Source organism: Monodelphis domestica, chromosome 7 (genome assembly GCF_027887165.1).
Source record: "Monodelphis domestica isolate mMonDom1 chromosome 7, mMonDom1.pri, whole genome shotgun sequence".
Lineage (NCBI taxonomy): Eukaryota > Metazoa > Chordata > Mammalia > Didelphimorphia > Didelphidae > Monodelphis > Monodelphis domestica.
Genome location: NC_077233.1, coordinates 25,973,716 through 25,993,519, shown reverse-complemented (window position 1 = coordinate 25,993,519; position 19,804 = coordinate 25,973,716). Strand labels below are relative to the sequence as shown.

Here is a 19,804-nt window from a genome sequence, read left to right as displayed (position 1 = left end):
GTCCTGAGCAAAGGCCCAGTCACTCCCCCCAGCCCCCCACCCCCCGTGACAGCATGGATGCCAACACTAAGAAGAGGCAAGAATTAAATATACGGTGTCAAGAGGCTCTGAGTTGGTGTCCTGACTCCACTGTTTGCTACCTCTGCAACATTTTTATTATCATGTAACTTCTTAATGTCTCAGTTTTCTCATCTACAAAATAAGAGCTATCAGATCAAAGGTTCCTAACCTTGGGTTTGTGATGTGCTATAGTTTACAAATTTCTCTATCCATTCTTCTTTGGCACCACTATTATGGGTGGTGTACATGGACAACTGGACTACCCACAGGTTCTTGAGATATTCTTGGAGGTCCCTTGACACAGCCAAGGGGATTTTTTTAGATCTTTCCCAGAAAGCTGGACCTTGTGAATGCAGCCCCCTGGGTATATCCTATTCATTTAGTGAAAATAGGCTTGTCCTACTTCTGGCTGCCCTTCCAGCCTCTCCTTCCATTCCTTTGCTGCTGGGGAATCTCTCAAGTTATATACTCCAGGCTCACTTCTGCATTTTGGTCACAGTATTTCAATATAATTGATTTCCTTTAGAATGCTACATGTGTGATTTTATGCATTTAAAGCAGTATTCTGAGAAGGGGTCATTAGGCTTCACCAGACCACCCAAGGCAGGTATCTGTCTGTCTCTATTTCCCACTGTATCTCTCTCTCTCTCTCTCTCTGTCTGTCTGTCTCTGTCTCTGTCTCTCTCTGTCTCTCTCTCATTTGTCTGTCTCTGTTTCTCTGTCTCTCTGGTTCTTTCTGTCTTGCTCTATATCTGTCTGTCTCTGTATGTGTATCTCTCATTCTCTCTGTCTCTATTATCCTTCTATCTCGGTTTCTCTGCTCTTTCAATCTCCTTGGTTCTTTCTGTCTCTGTATATGTATCTCTCATTTTCTTTGTCTCTTGTTCTCTTGTCTGTCTGTCTCTCATGTCTCTCTTTCTTGGGTAATAATTAAAATTGGTTGCCAAATATAATAGTTAAAATTTGGTTGGACAAAATATAAGAATTTAAACATTTTTTGTGGTCGCCATATATAAAATAAACTTCTTAAGTCAAAATGTTGTTAGTAGCTCTTAATAATTTAATTTAATATAAGTATAGTAAAAGAAGGGAAATATATGAGGGAAGTAGAAAATATTTCCTAGTCTACCACCCTAGAGCTCCTATCCGAAGAAATTCAGCTCACTCCCGACAAAGTTCCAACCTCCACATGGAAGTCCGCTAGCCTCTTCAACAAGGGTCTCATCAGTATAAGCTCTAATCACAATGCCAAATCTGTGCCACACAGAATGCTTCTTCAGCCCATTCACCAATGCTGAATGTATCTTTGTAAAGTACCTGGCAGAGCCCAGTTCCTCCTAAAATCCCTCCCCAAGAGTTGTTGGGCTGGCTTTTTAGAAGCAGTTTCTCCACGTCACTCCCTGTCTCTCCCCCCACTTCACAGGAGCCAATCACAGCCTCCCAGTTTGCCTGGTATGGCCTGGGGAGGAGCAGTGCTTGTGGTCTTGGGGGTGTGTGTAAACTTTTTCTAGTAAAATGCTCTTCCTAAGTAAGTGTGAAAGGAGGGGCACTTCAGATTCCTGATTGGTTAACTTAAAGTAAACAGAGTTTTAAATTCTCTTTCACACTTGTCTCTCTCTGCTTGTCTGTCTCTCTCTTATTTTCTCTCTGTATGTGTGTCTCTCATACTCTCTCTCCCTCTTGTCTGTCAGTATAGCTGCCTCTTTCTGTCGCTTTGTCTGTCTCTCTCAGATACACACACACACACACACACACACACACACACACACACACACACCTCTCCTTGCTCCTTAATGACTCATGTAGTTCCTTGAGTCTCTAACCTCGGTCTGTAACCTACATACAGTCCTGACAAAATAAGGTATGAGTCTTAGTTCTACCATTTGCTACTCCTTTCACTTTAAGCAAGCAATTAGCTTTGCTTGGCCACAGCGGCCCCAACTGTAAGGTAAGGAGGTTGGGCCAGATGACCTCTAAGCTCTTTCCTTCCTGTTCTTAATCTATGATTTTATAATCCTTAAGACTCGTGCAGGATTGGCTCCATCCACTCTAAAGAGATTCAAGAAAACCTGAGTGTGAATCCTCCCTCAGATGCTATCTGCGTGTGACCCTGGGCAACTTTGTTGTACTCAGTTTCCTCATCTGTAAAATAGGAATAATCATAGCGCTGACCTCAGGGTTGTGAGATCATGTGAAATAATACATGTAAAACATTTTGTAAACTTGACGGTGTTCTACGAATGCCAAGGCTTCCTGCGATTCTGATCTCCATGGTTCCCCTTGACAATGGGCCAGCCCTTTGCAATGCCTGTCTTCTCTAGTTTGCTCCCTCTTAGAGGCTCCTGTGACCAATAAGGGAGGGAGCTGGCCCTGGAAGCCTGCCTGGACCAGTTAGGGCCCAGCTCTCTTGCCTTGGTGATGCCCCTTTCTGTCAGAGCTCTGCTCTTACCTGTCTAGAGCTACTCTGCCTGTAAACTGTAGGAGACCTCAGGAAAACAAAGGGAGGCCATTTGGACCCATTTTAGATATGTAGCAAACAGTTGGCCAGGATTTCCTGAGGAGCGACACAGGCAGCATTATCTGCTTCTGCTGGCTTATTCAGCTTATTTTGAAAGCCCAGAGGATGATGGGCTGAGCATTAGAATTTGGGAAATACCTTCATTAATATCCCTATCCCTATCCCTGATCATACGGGAACCAATGAGAAGCCCAAGGGAAAGCAGGTTACCATCTGAAATAAATTTTGTCCTTCCCACTCCCAGGACAAAGTTTCTTAACCAGCAGAACCCTTTAACCAATGTAGAAGTTACCAAATTGTGGGTTTGATGCTGGAAGAACCCTAGAGATCATCTACTGTAATCCATTCATTTTACAAATAAGGAAAAAACTATCAGAATAAATTATTATATAGTTATAAAAGATATAAAGATATATAAGAGTCTAACCCATTCATTTTACAAATCAGGAAACAGCCATAAGAATAAATTATTATATAGTTAAAGATATATATTACATATAAGTCTAACCCATTCGTTTTACAAATAAGGAAATAGCTATAAGAAACAATTATATAGTTATATAAAAATATATATAAACACATATAATTATATAACAATCATCTACCGTAATCCATTCATTTTACAAATAAGGAAAAAACTATCAGAATAAATTATTATATAGTTATAAAAGATATAAAGATATATGAGTCTAACCTATTCATTTTACAAGTAAAGAAACAGCCATAAGAATAAACTATTATATAATTAGAGATATATATTATGTATTATATAACATATATTATATATGAGCCTAACACATTCATCTTACAAACATGAAAAAAGCTATAAGAATAAACTATTGTAGTGATATAAAGATATATATTACATATAAGTCTAACCCATTCATTTTTACAAATAAGGAAATAGCCATAAGAATAAACTACTATATAGTTAAAGATATATATTATATATGAGTCTAACCCATTCATTTTACAAATAAGGAAATAGCTATAAGAAACAATTATATAGTTATATAAAAATATATATAAACACATATATAATTATATAACAATCATCTACTCTAAGCCATTCATTTTACAAATAAAGAATCCGAGCTAGAAGAGTAAACTATTACAGTTTTATAAAGCTATACATATGTATATATGAGTGTATATGTATTTATGTAGTTATATACATAGTTCTATAAAGATATATGTGTGTTATATAAAGTTACAAGAATAAAAATAAATAAGAAAACTTGAGCAAGGAGAAGTGACTTGCACAAGGTCACTCGGATACTAAGTGGCCAAGCAGGTCAGGGACCCGGGCATTGACACCAGAGGCAATATTCTTTTCTTCCATGTCACACTATCCCTGTTGGGAATCATGGGAGCCTTCTGTCCTCCTCAGAGATGCTCCTTTCTTCCAGCTTGCTCCAGACTTTTGAGGGACATCTCATTCCTGCTTTTTCTTGTCCCTGGCCCTCTTTTGACACTAGTGGTGCCTCACTCTCTCCTCTCCTTCCCACCAGTTAACCATCTGTTGATAAGGAGAGGAAGAAAAATCAGAATTCATGGCAGGCCATTTCAGCCCTCAAAGAGCTGAGGGAACAAAATGTGTAGAAAAAAAACATTTGCAGGTTATCTGTGACTTTATGTGCTTCCAACTCCAGAGAAACAATGTGGGACAGTGTAAATCAGTCAGTCAGTCCACAAGTACTTCAGCATCTGATATTTGCCAGCACTGTGTTAGGCACTGGAGGTGCTACAGAGACAAAATTGAAATCGTTCCTGCCCTAACGGAGCTTATGTTTTAAGACAAACACAGATATATTTAAAAGATAGGCAAGATAATAAGGAAGGAGGACCCCCCCTCCCCAATAGAATGCAAGCTCCTTGAGGGCAGGACCTCTCTCATTTTTGTCTTTGTATGCTCACCTGGCATTTAGCAGGCACTTAGAAAGATTTGTGTTCATCAGCTGATTGAACATAAAAGTTAGAGATGGCCAGAGAAGGGAATTTTAGTCCAGGAAGAGCAAGGGATTGAGTGGAACCAAAGGAGAGTCAATTATCTATCTCTCGATGAGAGCCTTTGATCTGATTATTATTGTCCCTAGAGCAAGAATAAAACTTGAAAAAAATCAGTAAATATTTATTGGGGCAAATGGGTTGCTCAGTGGATTGAGAGTCAGACCCAGGGCTTGAGTTCAAATGTGACCACATACTTCTTAGCTATATGACCCTGGCCAAGTCACTTGCCTGGTCCTTACTGTTCTTCCTTGGAACCAATACAAAGTATTGATTTTAAGATGGAAGATAAGGATTTCACTAAATAAATAAAGTTGACAAAGTGCTTGCTATGCACCAGGCACTGTGCTGAGAGCTGGGGGTACAAAGAAAGGTAACAGATAGTCTCTAGGAGTTGATGGTCTTACAGGGAGAGCATGATATCCCCCTTGGGTGAGGTTGGGCATCCCAGCAGACAACTGGAAAGCACAATGGATTCAGAAGTAGAGAACCTTAGCTCTGAGTCCTAACTTGTGACCCTGGACAAGTCCTTCTGCTTCTGGAGGCCTCAGTGTTCTCATCCATACAAGGACCATCTCACCTCAGGAGCCCTGCCAATCCCACTCACCTCCCTTTCCACCGCCATCATGGATTCTGGAGGTCCAGCTTTGTCTTCTTGGAACACAGGCCAGCTTTCAGGGGCTCATCCTGGAAGAAAAAAAAGGCTTTTTCCCTCCCAGATCTGAACTTCCAGCCATGTGTAAGCTAAAGGAGTCTATTAGCAGCTTGGCCTAATTATGCGTGTGTAATACCTATTAATGCTAATGGGACGGACCACCCAGACAGAGAGAGGAGACTATCATCTCAGAGAGCTCATCTGCTCATTTGTTTCGGTGATAGTTTTTTTCAGTTCATATCCATTAACTTCTCAGAGAATTCCCCGTGGCCTTCGTTTTGACTCGGACACTGATCCGGGTCATCTCTTCTCGAGTCTGCTTGTGAGAAGTAGACTCAGAGTCTTGTGAGATGGCCATTGGCTAGGACGCCCCTGAGATCGTTACCAGCTCCCGAAGCTGTCTGCTTTGCCTGCCATGACACCTGTCCCTGATGTGCCAGTGTGTCCCCTGGGCTCCCCTCGACAGCCCCCGAATGGAGCCAGCAGAGTTTCTGACAGCTGCCCAACTAGCCAGGATTTCCCACATCAGGGCCCTCTCTGTCCCCTGAACCCCTCCTCCCGGGGTTGGCTTTGCCAAGTGCCCAGATGTGCCAGCCTTGCTCCATTTCTGTCCTTTGTAATGTTGGGGAGAGGAAGCAGGAGACAGAGATCCGATGGGAGTCTGGGAAGCTGTCCTGAAAACCTTGGGACCCATATGACCATGGGCAGTTGCATAGCCTCCCCAGGGATTGCCGTCTTCTTTTCTAAAATAACCCAGTTGGCTAGATGACTTGGAAGATGTCTTTCCACTCTTGATCTGTTGTTCTGTGAAGGAAGGAGCATACTACTGGTACAATGAGGCTCTCTTTACCCAGATCAAGCCAGATTTGGGAGACAGACCAGATGGACCATCACAGGCCTTGGCACATCATCTTTCCCCCATGGGGAACCATACTTGAACCAAACTCTTTCCTTCGGCATATCTGGACTTGGTGATCTCCTTCATTTATAAATCTGGGATGACAGTCATCGTCATCGTTAGTCCTTTGTTTTCAAAGAGGACCGAGGACATCACAGGGTGATGTTTGGACTCATGGATGAATTGGATTGAAGTGATACCCTCTACAGGAAGTGGGTTCAAATCCCAGTTTCTATCCGGGGAACCATAGGCAAGGCAACTTCTCCAGATATCCGTTTCCTCATCATTTCCCTCCACCTCAAGTGAAAACCTCTAGCAGCTGACCCTCAGGATTTTCTCAGAACTTTGGTCACAAAAGTTCTCAGTAAACCTTCACACTCTCCTCTGAGAATCCTTGGTTCTTGATGTTTTGATCCAGTTGGATGACTTTTGTTCAGAAATCTCTGTGTGGAGTTATTGAGTATTCACAACCCCTTTTTAAAAATCAAATTCAACCTTATTCTATTCCTCTGAGAAAATGGGGAGAGCAAGAGTTCTTTGCCTTTTTGATGTCCTGTACCCCTGTTAAAAGCTGTGGACCGCTTCTTAGAAGAATATTTTTAAAGCATAAACTAAAATACCTGGGACTGCAAAGGAAGTTGGTTACAATTTGAAAATACTGGTGGCAGAATATTTCTTAAAAGCAAGGTCATGGACCCCAGGTTAAGAACCTCTGCTCTGGAGGGACCTTATGGAGCAGAGGGGATGAGATGGCTTACAAAGCCACATGAGAAGGAGAAGGAAGCACAGAACTTCTGGGCTTGTGTTGGGATCCTTGATTTCAGAGCTGGAAGGGGGGACCTCAGAGGTCATCCATTCCAACCAACTCAACTCAGACTTGGGCTTAAATTAAAACAGAGAGAAGTGACGGACACATGGACCCGGAGGTAAAAGTGGTAGAACAAGGATTTGAACTGAGATTCTTTGAGGACAAATCCAGAGTCCTTTCTGCTCTGCCCCATACCTCTCCCAATGATAACAACAGTGATGAAGACAGCTATCACTTATATTGTGCTTGAAAGTTGTAAAGGGCAGCTTGGGGGCACAGTGGGTAGAGTACTAGACCTGGAATTAGGAGGATCTGAGTTCAAATCAAGCCTCAGATACATACTAGCTTGGGCAAATCTTAAGTTAAGTCTTGGTTTACCTCAATTTCCTTATCTGTGAAATGAACTGGAGAAGGAAATAACAAACCACTCCAGTATCTGTGCCAATAAAACCCCCAATGGGGTCACAGAGAGTCCAACACAACTGAAAACAACTCATTGACTCAGAAGTTTGTATGGCATGTTTAATGTGAATTCCTCAATAAGGCCAACAGCAGTCCTGTGGGGAACAGAGGTATTGTTATCTCCATTTTATAGATAAGTAAACCAAGGCTAAGTGACTTGCTCATCGTCCCATGGGCAAGATTTGAACCAACCAAGTCTTCTTGACTCAAAGTCAGTCCACTCTGCATATGGGATCTTTAGGTAAAATGATCAAAGAAAATCCACCAATTCTGGTACTTATTTGTTCTTTCTGATTAACTCTACAATGCCAAGACGAGTATTTTTTTAAGGAAAATTACTTACCTTGATTTATAGTACTTAGTAAATAAGAATATGCCAGGATCTCAACGTCATATTTAAATAGCTTATCAGGGAATAGGACTCGGCAAATACCAATAGCTGATATGTGCTAATAGCTCTCTGGTCAAAGAAAAAGCTTTGACTTAAACAGTGAACCTTCATAACAGAAAGCTAAAATGAAATATGATTTATGGATTTATTTACAGTTCTTGTTACTTATTACTGGTTAGACAGGTTTGGGCCTTTAGTTATTACTTTAAAAGGTACCAAAAAATTCATTATTAAAAAAAATGTAAGGTAGCTGAGAGTTCATCAGGTCCAACCCTCCCCCACCTCATTTTACATAAGAGAAGATGGAGATCCAGAGAAGAGGTAGTGAGTTGCTCAAGGTCATTTTACAGATGAGGAAACTGAGGCACAGAGCATGAGAAGTGAGTTGTCCGAGGTGTCACAAGAAATGAGTGTAAGGGCCAGGACTCATATTCAGAACTCGTGTTTCCAGCACCATAATGTTCCAAGCATCGTTTGTATGCGCCTACAATCAGTCAATTTATTAACAAGTTGTAAGAGGTCAGTCATGATACATCAGTAATGTATAGAAGGGTGGCCTCAGAGGCAGGAAGATCTGTGATCAAGTCACATCTCTGATGTGTACTTTCTATGTGACCCTAGGCAAGTCATTTAACTTCTTAGAACACCTTCCAACTCTCTTAAATTCAAGAGAAGATACCAACAGGGTAATGGGGGAGGGGGATAGAACACAAGTAACTGGGAGTTTAGGAATAAAGATTGAAGGCTTGGGATTCTGTTTTTTTTTTTTATTAGAGAAATAGATTAAACTGAAGAAATGACTTTCAGAGAATTGGATCCATGGACTAGCATAAAAACCAGGCACGTGGCCAGGTTTTCAACAGAGATCTGATTCTCAAAAGAGAGAGAGATTCAGGAAGGCTTTGCCACTTGGTGAATGATATTTCCATTGGGTCTTTCATAGAATAACTTCCTTTGGGGAACACTACTGTTTTAATGGCAGGACCTTGTCACCCAATGGAGGGACAGGAAGCTGGACTTAATGGTGCAGGTTTAACCCAGTGAAACCACTATTCAGAGTGAATTCCTTCATTGGAATCCAACTGAATAAGTTTTGAGGTAGCCTTTGACACTTGGCATGGCTATGGCACTCAAGCTCCTCCTACCTGCCATTCAGGTGTTATCAGTCTCTTTCTCCTTGGAATGTTTCCTAGAAAATCAAGGACTTGGGAGAAAATGGATGAGTCCTCCAGTGTGGAATGATTTACTGTAAATGGGGTGATCACTTTTTCCCCAGTAGAGTCTAATCTCTCTCTAGGACAGAGACTATCTGATTCTTGTCATTGGTTAGACAATTCCTGGCAAATAGTAGGCATTTAATAAGTGTTTGTTCATTGACTGCTTTTCTAGCTCTGTGTAACTTAAATTATTTCTGGTAGGCATGGTGTGGGAAGAGGCAGGCAGGAGGGAACCCACAAGGGAATCTTCTCTTCTAAGGTTAACTTGTGCCTTGTTTGTACGTATCTTGTATAGATAGATCCCAGTAGATGCATATCTCTCCTATTCAAATATAGAATCCTTGAGGTCAGTGCCTGTTTTAGCTTTTTCTTTGTATCCCTTAGTGCCATGTTGTCAAACCTATGGAAATACGTGCCAGAGGGGACTGCTCTCCTCCCCCTCTCCACATGTGCCTGAGGGCATTTCTCTCATCACTTGCCCCTTTGCCCAGAAACCCAATGGGGACACTTTCTCCCTCCCCTGTTTGGGGCAAGGGGATAGCTCAAATGCATGTGGGGGTTGCAGTTTGGGCACTCAGTCTCTAAAAAGTTCACCATCACTGCTTAGCATTTAGCACATCGTAAGCCCTTGATACTCATTGATTGATTTGATTCCCTAAAAGGCTTTATTAAGACCAGTGGGCTGAAAGGGGTCTTCATTTTTGGATGGTTTCTAGCTTCTGAGAGAGTTTGAAGGTTTCAACTTTTAGCTTTGTCCTTTCTGTTTTTTCTTTGTATGCATGATTGCAAAACTCAACCATATAAAACATTTTATATATCTTTAATTTTTTTCAGGTAATAAACAAATCTCTTGTAGTCAATTTGTATTGTCAAGCAAAATAGTAATAAAAACAATAATGTGGGAATCCACATTGATCATACTGAAAAATATATGGATCATTCTGTATTTTGAGTCCATTACCTGTCAGTAGGTGGAATCCAGGTTGACCACTGTATTGATCCAAATTCTTATGTCTTTCAAAGTGCCTTGTCTCTGCCATGTTCTTATTCTCCTGGTTTTACTTGCTTTACTGTGCATCAATTCATATGAATATTCCGAGAAGGCCATCATCCCTTTCATCATTTCCCATGGTACAATAATTTTCCATTACATTCGTATACCATAATTTGTTTAGCCATTTCATTCTTCAGTTTACTTTCCATTTCTTTGCCACTATATATATATATATTTTGCTATAAATATATGGGGCAGGGACAAGTAGGTAGCTCAGTGGATGGAAAATGAGACCTGGAGACAGAAGATCTTGGGTTCAAATCTGGGCTCTGATACTTCCATGACCCTGGACAAATTACTAGACTCCTATTGCTTAGTCTGTATCCCTCTTTCTGCCTTGGAACCAATACTTAGTATTGATTCTAAGACAAAAATGAAGCTAAAAATAAATATAAATAAGTATAAAATATAATATGTATTATGCATATATATGGATATTTTTCTTCTTTCTTTGATCTTTTTGGGGGCATGTGCCAAATAATGGTATTCCTGGGTCAAATGATATGCTCAATTTAAGGGAATTTTGAGACATATTTCCAATTGCCCAAACTCCAAATGGCTGCATCAATTCACAATTCTACTTTCAGTTATTAATGTGCCTATTTTCCTATAGTCCCTCCAACACTTGTTATTTTCCTTTCTTGCCATCTTTGCCAATCTGATGGGTCTAAGGCAGAAACTCAGACCATGTTGTCATGTAAAAAATATTACCTATCGGGCCCAATTATGTCAACACAGAGGAGTCACTGGATTCTCTCGATAGAGGCGAACATCAGGAATCAAAAGATCTGTTCTTCAGAAAAGGAGTGTCCTGTGGTAATACCAGTCTGTGATCTTGATTCAGAAAGTAGGAGTTAATACAAATCCCCCAAATAAGGCATTATCTGATAGGAAAATACTCCAGAGATGAGCCTGCTTTTACCCAGATGAAGCCAGATTTGGAAGCCTAAGCCAACTGTCACTGGAGCCTCAGTATATCATCCTTCACCCGCTTGTAACCATACTCTCTCAGTTCTGTTCCCTTCACCACAGCTGCCTGGCCCATCTGCTGCCCTGGCAGCTGGCAGGGTCTCAGCTGGGAGGAGGTGGAACCTGGCCAACCCCCTCTGCAGCCACCAATGCCAGATTCATAGAGTTCCAGCATCACCAGCTGGCCCAGAATGCCATGTTCGTTGCTCTGTCCCTCTGCCTGTCTCCAGTGGAGAGAGGGAAAGACCTAAGAATCTGGGACCCCACCTTCTAGTGGAATATTTGAGAAAGGGATCGGGTCCCCCACCCCGAAGGTTTTCAAACCATAGCTTGATGACCCCTTCCCAAGGATGTTCTAGAGAGGTTTCTTGGAGACATCATGGCAGAGTGAAGAGAAGGACCTGGTCTGGAGTCCCAGCTCTTCTACTTACTTTCTCTATGGCCTTGAGTGGGTCACTACCTTGCTGGGCCTCAGTTTCTCTTATGAAAAATGAGAAGAGAATGAACTCTAAGGTCTTTTCCATCCCTAAAGTGGTAATCTTAGGTGAGCTTGGACAAGCTGCGAATTAAGCTGTTCATTTGTAAAATGAGAAATAGAACTACATGTCTATTAATGGTCTTTTGCAGCTGAAGTACATGCCCTTATTGGTTTAACCATTAAACCCTCATGAATCCTGTGGCCTCTACTATGTTCTTATATACTTCATTAAGGATTTACCCCTAAGTGAACATTAGTTGTGTCCTTGGCCCATGTTTATTCACCTTTCCCAATCAGTCCATTAGTGACTGTTTATTAAGCCCCTACTATGTGGCAAATGCTGTCACAGACATCAGGAATACATTGATAAAAATGAAATGATCTGTACTCTCAAGGAACTTATATTTTCCAGGGCAAGACTTCTTCATTTGGGGTTCGTGAAGTTTTTCTTATTTTTATTCTGAATTTTAGTAGTTATTTTAACACAATTCATTCCTTTGCAGTCCTGTTTTTTATCTTATACATTTTAAAAATATTACAAGAAGGGCTTTGTAGGCTTCACCAGATTGTTAAAGGATATCTGTGATATAAAAAAGATTAAGAACCCCGACTCTAGGTAGAGATGGGCAAGTATTGGCCTGAGCTATGGATTTGATAGAAGCTTGATTTCAAATGTCTAGAAGATAGGAATGCGAATGGCATTTTTAAAGGTAGAATTTCCCTTGGTTGGGGGAAACATGACCCTTTAGTTATCCTGTGGTTCTGCAAGACAAGGACAAGATGGAGGAAGCAAGGCAGGGATGGGGTTTCAGGTCATAGAGAAGAAGGGCTGAATAGGAAGTTCTAGAGAGAAGGGAAAGACGTATGACAAGAGTTTGACTCACTGGTTGTAGATAGGGTCTTGGGTGGTGCCATCTGACCAGACACCCAAAGAAAGTTTTAATGGAAAACTGCTCCATGGGCAGGTGGGGGAAAGGCTGACCACTGGCTACAGGGTATCTCTTTAGTCAATGCCTTTTCAGCCTTGATCAGAGGAGCCTGATCTCTTTACAGCCACAGCAGACTTTGGGGGCTTGGGGTTTTGAGGTAGGGCGTGGGTGGAATGGAGATGGGTTAGACGCCGGTGCCAGAACCTAGCACCTCCAAGTTCTGCTCACACTTGCCCTGATTTGTCATGCTCTCCTAATGGGCTCCAGATATTTTCAGTTGCAAAACAGCTGTGAATAACTTTACACCTCTTCCACCTCAGAACAAGCTGTGCGGGAGGGTTTTGTTTTCTCTTTCAACGCCTCCAATCGTCAACAGAGTGATGCACTTTGTACTAAAGAAAGGCTATGAGGCTTAGGTTGAGATGGAGGGCAAAGCGGTCTCAGTTCTAAAACCCGTCTGAGGTGACTTAAAGTCAGAAAGACCTGAGTTCCAGTCTTGACTCCAGCTTCCAGTAAAGGTGGGCAAATCACTTCTCCTCTCAGGGTCCCAGTCAGTTCTCTAACATTGAGTTGCAGAGCAAATACCAATTTGTGGAGATGCAGGGAATTTCTTTAGCATGAGTTCCCTAAACAGGGGAATTCAGGTACATAATTGGCAATCCAAAAAAAAAAAGGCAGAAAAAGACGTGAAATTAAACATTTGAGCTGAGTCTGCACCATTTTCCCAAGCCATGTAAAGTCTTGTGGCAGTTCACCCAAACACACTAATTCCCAATTAGAAGTGCTAGTCTAGTGTGAGTCATTATATTGGCTTGCACCAAACTTGAGCTCCGGCATTGGTCTTTATCAGCAGTCCTCACTTGTGACAAGTTGTGTCCAAGTCACAGCAATGCTTCTCTGGGTTTCATCGGTGCTATTTAGATACTAGTAATGGCCCCAAAGCACAAGCGCTCTGATAAGCACAAGAAAAGTTGTAAAGTTCATATAAAAATGCTTATTAAATAATGCGGTTTGCTGTTAGCTGCAGTTTTCAACTTACTTGAAGGGTCTTGAAAGGGTCACGTAAAAGGAGATCCTGCCATGTTAGTAAAATTGGAGACCTACTCCAAGTGTCCGTTGGGGTCATCAGAGTCCAGTGTTGTTGGAATTGGGTCTAAGACTGCCTGGAGGAAGGGGCATGAACCAAGTGACCTTGGTGACATGGCAGTAGAGCAGGGAGTCTTAACCTGAGGTATGCTGAAGTCCGTGGATAGAGTTCAGAAGGTTCAGAAACTGGGGACTTCTAGTATTTAATAATGCTATTTCGACATAATTGGGTTCCTTTGTAGTCCTTTGTTCATTTAAAAATATTACCCTGAGAAAGTTTCCATGGGTTTCACCAGATGGCAGGGGATCCATTATACAAAATAAGTCTAAGAATCCCCAGTCACACGAGTGTAGATTTAGATCTAGAAAGGACCCTAGAGATCATCTCATCCAATCCTTTAATTACACAGTTGAGGAAACTGAGGCCCACAGAGAGGAAGTACCTCATCCGAGATCACACAGGTAATGACAGAATTTAAATAGATTTTGTGACTCCTAATTCTCCTGCTTTGCAGTCTGTAATAGACTGTTGGGGGGGGTCTCCATCTTGGAGATAGTACCTGGCTTCCAGTAAGGAAAGGAGATGTTTTCTCCCCATTTCCAACCTCTGCAAAGAGAGACCACAGTGGTACTCAGTCCAATATGCCTTTTTTGTGGGCAATCCCATAGGATGGAGCCCCAACAGCCCCCTGCAAAGAACAATTGGGCTTTCTGAGCCTGCAAAGTCTGATGGTGACTGTACTCTCTCTGGCTTTGATTGTCTTTCATTCACGGCAGTTATGTACCTCTCGCATTACAGTCTGAAATTCCAAGGTCACTCTGTAGAGGGAAGAAGAACCCGATCAACGTTTTGATTGGGCGCCTGCCCATGCCTACTCTTTAAGCCATCCTCGATGCCTTTGTTTTCTCTTCCTTCAAAGTCAGGGCTCAATGGGGAGCATAGACTTCAGGAGGTAGCAGTAAAGGGTCACCGAGCAAAGCTGCCCCTGGAAAAACCAGGAAACACAATCAATTACACATCAAATAAAGCATCTCAGCTGCCAAGCTCTGGGCTGGGTACTAAGGATACAAAAACGGAAACCACTATCTGCCTTCAGTGAGCTTACATTCTATTGGGGGAGGTGATGGGGAAGAGGGAGAGTGAGGGAGAGGGAAAAAGAGGGGTGGGGAGAGGGAGAGAGGGAGAAAGAGAGGGAAAGAAAAGGGAGAGACCAAGAGAGGTGGGGGGGGCAGGGAGAGGAAGATAGAGTGGGGGGAGAGAGGGAAGGGAAAGAGGGAGGGAGAGAATAAGAGAGAAAGAGAGGGAGAGAGGAAGCAAGGGAGGGAAGGGAGAAAGAAGTGTATATGTGTATATGTATAGATATGTAGATAGATATCTATTGGGTATATATATAGGTATAAAATAAATATGGGTGCATATATAGTAATACAGGCATGTAATATGTATATATAAAATATGGGTGTGTATAGAATAAAGTATAGGTATATCAAATATATAAAAATGTAGTATGAGTACATAGAATATATATAGTATGTAGGTATATAGAATATATAAATGTATATAGTCTATAGGTATATAAAATAAAGACATAATATATGGGTGTATAGAATCTAAAGACCTATATAGAATATATAAATATGTAGCATAAGAGTATATAGAATATGTAGATGTGTGATAGATAGGTTTATAGAATATATAAAGACATAGTGTATAGGTATAGAGAATAAATGCAGGCATACATAATATATCCCATATAGGTATGCAGAATATATAAAGGTATAGCATATAGGTATATATCATATGTGTCATGCATGTAGATGCTTACGCAGGGTCGTTGTGTGGGGGAAGGCGCCAGCAGCCAGTGGGATCAGGAAAGACTTCCTATAGGCCAGTCAAACTTGAATATTAATGGATCCGCACAAGTCACATAGTATTTTATTTCATTAAGCTTTTCCCAATTACATTTGAATCTGGTTCTCCAGTGGGTTGCTTGCCCGGCCCCTGGGTTTAACACGTCTGCCGTAGAAGCTGTGCTGAAAGAAAACAGGAAATCTAAGAGATGAAGATGAAGGAGCACATTCTAGACCTGGGGGAGACCCAGTGCCTAGAAGTCGAGAGGGAAAATGGAATACCACAAAGGATGAACTATACAAAAGCCAGTTTGGTGGGACTTCGGCGGTGCACGAAAGGGAGCCATGTGAGAGATCAAATACTCTCTTGCTTTTGGCTCACCCTCTTCCCCATCTGGCTGGATTTATCCCTCATTCTTGCCCTTGATGATGGCAATTCCTCTAGTCTCCCCTTCAGCACTGGGCAATGTGCCTATCTCATTCAGACTCTCCTGCCCTGGGGGCCTTTCTGTCTGTCCCTCTTCTCCTCCCAACCTCCCACTCTACTCTCTGATAGACATCTAATAAATTGATGCTTATGCGGTCCTGGATGATCTAGACTGAAGATGAGCAATCCTGCTTAGCTAATTTATTTGTGAATCCAAACCAGGGACTTTGAGTACTTTAAACCAGAAGGATGACTGAGGCGAAGATTTGGGGGATAGAATAGTTTGGGGATCAAGGAGGTCTTCCGCATTCCACAGCTAATATTTTATAAGCCATAACCCACTGTTCCCACGTGAAAAATTGGCCCTGCCAAGGAAAGAAACCCTAAGAGACCATTGGGCAAGCATAGACTGGACTGCTCAGGAATCAGAGACCAGTAATGGGGGAGGGGGGAGCACCCACCCAGGTCCAAGGACCCTCTTCTATGAGAAATCTTTTCTAATCTCTGCCTGCCTCCTACCTGTCAAATGCTAGTGCCCTTTCTTGCAAAGGAACTTTGTACTCATTTTGCGTTTTTCTGTGTGACTGCTGTTAGCCCTTTGTGTTGGGAGGCAATGGAAAGAAGGCTAGATTTACAGTCAGAGGACTTGAGTTTGAATCCTGACTCTTTCTACTAGCTGTATGACCTTGGGCAAGTCATTTAATTTCTCAAGGCCTCAGTTCCCTCATCTGTAAAAAGAAATGGTTGGACTGTATGACCTAAACAACAGTTCTAAAAGGGTGGTCTGAGAACCCCTCAGAATTCCTGAGGTCCTTTCAGTCTCTATGAAATCAAAACTATTTTCATAATTTTAATTTCCAATATAGTAAATATTAGTGAATAGAAACCCACAAAAGCTCATGATGGAGAATAGGGGGCTCAATAATGTTTTAAAGTTTAATGGGGTCCTGATACGAGAAAGTTTGAGAACCACTGACCTAGAATGTCTCCTCCATCCTTGAATTTTTGTCCTCTAATTCTCTTTATATAGGATCTCTTGGTAGAATATGAGGTTCTCAAATGCAGGCATTACTTTATTTTTATCTTTGTGTATTCAGTTGAAGTGCCTGCCAAGGGTGAAAGATCTTTTTTCTAGAGTTCTCCATCCTTCCATGCTCCCTTAAATTGGCTTCACTCGGCTGATTTTCCTTCTAGACCTTCAGGGTTGGCCAAGCACACAGCATGTTTTGTTGACAGGAGACCTGAGAAGCAGAGGAGGCCAGTGTTGTGCCCACCCACCCTGAGCCACCTCTGATGCCAAAGCCACTGCCACCATTTAAGCCTGAGGTTCTGGGATGAGTGGCATTCAGGGCTATGTGGCGGTGAAAGGGAGAAGGGATGAAATGTTCTATTTTCAAAGGGGTGTGGCACTACAATTAGCGAGTCTGGTTTCTAGTCTTGGCTCTGTCTCCGTCAGCTGTGTGACCTTGAGGAAATAGCATCACCCACTGAGTGAGGCTCCTGGGTTGGCCTAGATTGCTAGATGACCCTGAAAGTCCTTTTCTGCTCTGAACCTGGGACTAGATGGAGTGGTTGACTCAGTCCTCGGAAGCTTTTAGAACTAAGCTCAGTTCTTGGAGCTCTTCCAGAGTCCCAACTGGAAGGCAGCTCTGAGGTCATCTGGCTCAGGTAAGCCCACACTTAATCTCTCCCACTCTCCTCCTTCTCCTGAGAAAAATGAAGATGAAAGCCATAACAATTCTACTTTTTAAAAAAATTGAACTTAGGATTTCATTGGTATATGGAAATTCTTTCCATCAATGGACGTCAGAACCTGCCTTCCCTGCACCTTCGTCTTGGAGAATTGTCTAAGATTCTGCAAGGATAAGGTCACAGAGAGACTAATAGCTATCTTGCCTTCTTCAGAAGTCAATGAGTAGACATTCAGGTGGCTTAGTGGATTGAGACCCAGGTTTAGAAACAGAAGGTCTTGGGTTCAAATCTGGTCTCAGACACCTCCTACCATGTCACAATCCCTTTTGCCTAGCCTTTACTGCTCTTCTGCCTTAGAACATAGTATTGGTTCTAAGATGGAAGGGTAAAGGTTAAAAAAAAAGGCAATGGAAAGCTTTATGAATAAACTGGGCAGGGATAACTTTCCAGCATGAGAGAGGCAGCTGGTTCCTTTGGGAAGAGCATTGAACTGAAGACAGGAAGCTCAAGTCCCATTTCCAGGTCTGACATTGGCTAGTTTTGTGGCCACAGGTATGTCCATGTATCATTAAAGGCCTTACCTTCCTCATCCGTGCAGTGGGTGTCATCATCCTCATCTATACTTCCACTGCCTAACTCCAAAAGCAGTGATGAGGAAAGTGTTTTGTTCATCTTAAAGCACCATTTGTCATCACGATGGGATTGTTTGAAATTCACAGTGGGTTCAAATGAGAACGTGAAAGCAAAGATCAGAGGTGCCATTGCTTCATTCACATGACATAACCAGTCAATGTGAATGAGGGTGAAGAGCCTTGAATTCATACCCAGTAAAGAGCCATCAGCAGGACTGGGGAGAATTAGCTGAAGACAAGAAGCCGTGGAGGGCTGTGGCAGCCATCCTCAAGGGCTGGAGGCACTGGTATGTGGTAGAGGGACTGGACTTGTTCAGCTTGGCTCTATGGGGCAGGATGGGGAGCAGTAGGTAAAAGCTGCCAGGAAGAAGATTTAGGCTCCGGGGAAGGAAAAATATTCTCATTATTGGAGCTGTTCCAGCAGTGGAACTTGGGATACTTCACACAGTAGGGGGTTCCCCCTTTGTTGAAAATCTGCAGGCAAGGACTAGATGTGAACTTGTCAGGTGTTATAGATAGGATCCTTACACCATTGCCCTTCCCACCATGTATCTGTGACCCAGAGACACTGATCTCCTGGTTCTTGTGGGCACGAGACACTCCATCTCCCAATCTGGGCATTCGCAGCGACTATCCCCCATGCCCGGAATGCCTTCCCTCCTTATTTCCATCTCTTAGCTTTCTTCAAATAAACATTTATTAATTGCCTCCTGTGTGCCAGGTACTCTGCTAAGGCTAGAATGCAAAGAAAAGTAAAAGACAGTCCCTGCTCTCTAGGAGCTCACAAGGCTAAGCTACAAGTTCCATGCTCCACAGGAAGCCTTTCTTGGTCTCTCTTAACTCCAGTTTCTTCCTTCTTTTGATAATCTCCAATTTATCCTGTCTATAGCTTCTTTGTACAAAGTGCTTTGAATGTTTTCTCCCCATTAGTTTGTGAGTTCCATAAGACCAGGGACTGTCTTTTGCCTTTGCTTGTATCCCCAAGGCATAGCACAATGTCTGACACATAGTAGATGCTTAATAAATGTTTGTTGACTGACTTCTTCCATTTTGCAGTCCTTTATTTGTCCTGATAACTAGCTAATTGACTTTTTAAAGAGTAAGAGCCAAGAGGACTAGCTGATTGAGGAATGGGATATAGACAATTTTGGACCCATTCATAGGTGGTATTCTCTCCCATCACCAATGTGAACACATAGTATATAAGTTGCAAAGGAACGGAGTCTCACCACTGGCACATACATCCCTTCCCAACTCCTCGAGGTCAGAGGCACATTTTCTGAGTGAATGCCATTAAATTGCAATACTTCGTTGTTCTGAAAACTGAATCAATAAGCATCTCTAGAAAAGCTGACTTCAAAAGGGCTTCTTTATTATTTTGGTTGTCTTCCACATCACAGCGAAGGCAGTCACAGCCTCATATGGACCAATGCAAATACATTTCTTTTCTTTTCTCCTGGGTTTGGTCCAGGGTCTTCACCCAGGAGAGGGCAGACAAAAAGAAATTGCTTCAAGTCTGGTCTCTCTAGGGTACGGCAACAAGGGCAGATGGCAGGTGTGGGACCAGGCTCATGGCCAGCTGGTCTCTTGGCATACACTTGCCAAGTCAGTGAGGCCAGATAAAGGAAGGAGAGGAGCCTACATATCCAGAGCCAGGCCTTTCAACAGCT

At 42.3% G+C, this 19,804-nt stretch overlaps 1 protein-coding gene across 4 annotated transcripts in view; it reads left to right on the top strand.

Annotated features, from left to right (window-relative positions):
* PRICKLE2 (prickle planar cell polarity protein 2) overlaps window positions 1–19,804 on the top strand; it is a 369,208-nt gene that overhangs the window by 332,400 nt on the left and 17,004 nt on the right. The window lies entirely within an intron of this gene.